Source organism: Triticum dicoccoides, chromosome 5A, assembly GCF_002162155.2.
Source record: "Triticum dicoccoides isolate Atlit2015 ecotype Zavitan chromosome 5A, WEW_v2.0, whole genome shotgun sequence".
In the NCBI taxonomy this organism is placed as follows: domain Eukaryota; kingdom Viridiplantae; phylum Streptophyta; class Magnoliopsida; order Poales; family Poaceae; genus Triticum; species Triticum dicoccoides.
Genome location: NC_041388.1, coordinates 560,224,594 through 560,228,882, shown reverse-complemented (window position 1 = coordinate 560,228,882; position 4,289 = coordinate 560,224,594). Strand labels below are relative to the sequence as shown.

Below are 4,289 nucleotides of genomic sequence, written 5' to 3'. Positions count from 1 at the left end.
CTCTAAGTGTGTTTTTCAAACATACGGACCCGTTTTCTTTGTTAAGTCATACCCGTATTCTCCGGCTTGTGATTTTGACATGGTAACAACTTGCCTTAATGGTGTTTTACTCTTCGTTATCTGATATCATAAAGGGCATAACAACGATATAAAAATTTGAGGGATTAGCTATAACAGTTTATTTCTTATGCCTACGGTTTACTTATTGGAAGGGTAATGATATAACATTGTGCGAGCAGGCAAGAACAAAAAATGGAGTATGCACAAGAACATAAGATTGGGTGGTATGAGTGCCTCTGATGAACTTGGGGAAGAAACCCCTCCTCACACTACAGGAAACAGGTAATTTGCCGTCTGTGAATTCCAGACGGCAAAGACCTAAATCCAAACGGCAAAGACTTTGCCGTCAGTAAGCAGACGGCAAACTCAGACGGCAAAGATAAGTCGGCAAAGAATACTTTGCCGTTAGCATTTTATAAGGAAGACGGCAAAGACTTCGCCGTCAGCCAACTTTCTCTTTGCCATCAAGCTTAGTAGTAGCAGACAGCAAAGAAAACCATCTTTGCCGTCAGCTAGACTATGTCTTTGCCGTCAGCCTCATACATCCCATACGGCAAAGAGTCTTTTATTATTTTAAAAATATAGGTAGCAATAGTCCAGTTACAGAGGCCCTAGATGGTCGAAGGCGTAGGATTTTTTTGCTCATTATAAAAACAGCTAATAACAAGGCGTAGGCAAAATCTTCACTTGCGTTTGGTAGTTTGACAATCAATCATTCAATAGTCTGACAATCATCTATGAAGACAAAAGAAAATCAGATTACACAAGGCTGCCAAGTTAACCCCGAAGCTTGCATGGCCACCTTTCGACCACGACGGGCAGAAGCCGATGCGGGCAGCGCTGGCCGGTGGAGCGAGGCGTTGATGGGGAGGAGGCCACTCCAGTGTGCAACAGCTTGTGGTGTCACGGCCAGTCGATGGGGGAGGAGACCTTCCGAGCACGACGGGGGACATGACGACCGTGCCGTGGGCGATGGAGGATGTGGCCAGCCATGCTGGTATCGCGAGGCGTCGATGCGGTTTCCTTCCGAAGCGCAGAGGCCGGCGCGGTCAGCGGTGACCGGTGGCGCCGGGGGCGACGATGGACCTGGTCGGGGCGGCTTGTGATGGGGTCGCGCCGGACCGGCTGGTGACGAGGCCTGCCACGTCGGGAGGACGAGGGAATGGGCCGGCCGTGCCGGTGGCGAGTGGGATGGGGAACGGGGCGGCCACGCCGGGGGCGACTGGGGCCGGGCTGGCGGCGCTCGATGGCGAGCAGGCGAGCAGGGACGGGGGACTGGGGATGGAGCTGGTGGCGAGTGGGATGGGGAATAGGGCGGGCACGCCGGTGGCGATTGGGGACCGGCTGGCGGCACTCGCCGGTGACCAGGGACGGGGGACGGGGGACGGAACTGGTGGCGAGATCCAGAGGTGAGCGAGGTGGTGGGGTGGGTTGCGTGCAGGGATAAGGGAGAGAGAAAACGAGCGAAGGGATAAGGCAGAGAACGTGGTGGGGTCGGGGTGGGTGAGAAATCAGGGAGAAGAGGTGAGTGGTGGGGTGGCTGTGATGGTGCCACCTCATCGATCCGTGGGATCGATCCACGAGATGTGTTTTCTCTTTGCTGTCTTTGCCGTCTGTATTTTCCTTTCATAGACGGCAAAGAGGTTATTTTGCCATCTGTTAGAAAATACGCAGAAGGCAAAGACTTTGCCGTTTGCATTTTTTTAACAGACGGCAAAGTAATCTCTCTCTCCCTGCAGACGACAAAGTATGTCTTTGCCGTCAGTTTTTCTTTGCCGTCAGTAGCTGTCGGCAAATTTAATCTTTGCCGTCTGTCCCGATGAAATGCTGACGGCAAAGAGCGGTACTGATGGCAAATCTCTTGTTTCCTGTAGTGTCATGATCAAGATTTTCCATTTGTAAGATTAGAAAAAATTGTCCTTGCAACCCACAATTTCTCCGAAGAATCTAAGATTGGACAAGGAGGATTTGGCAAAGTCTACAAGGTTAGCTTGTTCTATATCTAGTTCATGTTATTCCTTCAAAATTGGGAGAATTGTTTTGTTCATACATAAATCTCGAGTCTATATTTCTCCAGGGACTATTGGGTGGTCAAGAAGTCGCAATCAATAGGCTAAGTAGAGATTCTCAACAAGGAACAAAAGAATTAAAGAACGAAGTAATTCTAATTGCAAAATTGCAACATAGAAATTTGGTTCGACTTCTTGGGTGTTGTGGTGAAGGAGATGAAAAGCTCTTGATATATGAGTATCTGCCTAACAAGAGCTTAGATGCTACCCTATTTGGTACATATTCCAATGACAAACATATTTTCCTAACACAACTCAACTTTTTGCTGCTTACATTTGTTTTTTTAGATGACTGAAGAAAATTGTTATTGGATTGGACAACACGGTTTAATATAATCAAAGGAGTTGCAAGGGGGCTTCTATATCTTCACGAAGACTCAAGGTTCACCATAATTCATAGGGATCTAAAAGCTGGAAATATTTTGTTGGATGCATATATGAAACCCAAGATAGCGGATTTTGGTATGGCGGGGATCTTTGGTGATAACCAGCAAAATGAAAATACTCAACGCGTAGTTGGAACATAGTGAGTATTCATTAAAAAAATGCATATTACTAAGTTCATATCACGTTAGATAATTCCATTCTTTGGGTATGATCGAGCAGTGGCTACATGGCTCCTGAGTATGCAATGGAAGGTGTCTTCTCTACCAAATCTGATGTCTACAGCTTCGGCGTATTACTATTGGAGGTTATAACTGGTATAAGGAGAAATTCCAATTGTGAAACCATGGGCTTTTCCAGCCTCGCTCTTCATGTAAGTACATACAAGACATCTATCAAGTTCCATTTCTAAAAATGGGTCAAATTTGTGAAGCATTTTTTAGAGATAAGATGAATATTGATATGATGTTCTTGCTTGTTTTAGTCATGGAATAAGTGGAATGAAGAGAAGACCGAGGAACTGCCAGACTCGTCTATCATAGATACTTCACCAGACGAAGTTCTGCTTTGCGTCCATGTAGCACTCTTGTGTGTGCAGGATAACCCAGACGACAGGCCACTCATGTCATCTGTTGTGTTCGTCCTAGAGAATGGAAGCAACACACTTACATCCCCCAATCGCCCCGCCTACTTTTCGCGACGAAGTACTGAAGTGGATCAAATAAGACAAGATATTCAAACTTCCGTCAATAGTTTTACTCTTACTGAGATAGAGGGACGATGAAATAATTTTGAAAGTCTTCAACTTTTGATGTACCTAATGCCACTGCAAATTGTATGGCTCACAAAATAGTAACGTGATTTTGTAAAACATACAAAATGCACTACATGAATAACAGTTGAAGCAGAGTACACAATATACTTGGCTAAGGTCCAAAAATTTACCTGCCTAACTGTACGCTGAGTGTAACACTTGGCTTCCATGACTCGGCTTATGTCACATCGGCAACTAGATGCAGGTCAAGTGCTTTTCGTCCACTACTCGACTTAACTATAAGCTGAGTGTTGAACAGGGCTGCTCGGCATCATAAAGCCTTTGACTATAAGCCGAGTGTCCCAAAACAATGTGTTGAAACATTTCACTTGGGTCCATCTAATGTTTTATGAAATATATTTCAAAAATAGTTGAAATATGAAAAAGAACATCTAAATATGCCTAAGAGTTCTGAAGCTCTTCTCAATACAATTTCAAATATATTAAAGTTTCAAAAACAAATATTATAAGATATCGATCATTCAAAAAATGACAATGAGATTAAACTATGTGTTTTGTATGGGAGAGAGAATGCATGTAACGGCCCTCTTCACAGTCTCACGCTCTCTCCTGGCACAAAGCTAACACACCTGACAATAGCATTTGTATTCCACTATTCAACCTTCTGTATTGCACATCAATAGTTTTCTCAAATTATATATGTAAAGTTTACATGAATCTCAATATGGTAATGAGTAGCGGATGCTTCACCAGTACATGCCGAACCGTTAAAAAGAAACAAATTCGACTGAAATGGCTCATGGAATCACAAAGGCCGGGATGCTATGCTATGGGACAAACAATCAATATAATAAAATAGTTACTCCCTCTTATTCATATTAATTTCCATTGATTTAATATAAAATTGTAGTACTAAATCAACGGCAATTAATAAGGATTGGAGGGAGTATTTTAAAGTTTCAAATATCACGGAACAAATTATGCCTACTTCATATCTTCTG

The 4,289-nt window shown here is 43.8% G+C and overlaps 1 pseudogene; it reads left to right on the top strand.

The window, feature by feature from the left end:
- The window catches only part of LOC119302820, a 26,208-nt pseudogene extending 22,911 nt beyond the window's left edge, over positions 1 to 3,297 (top strand).
- Positions 3,298 to 4,289: the final 992 nt, after the last annotated feature.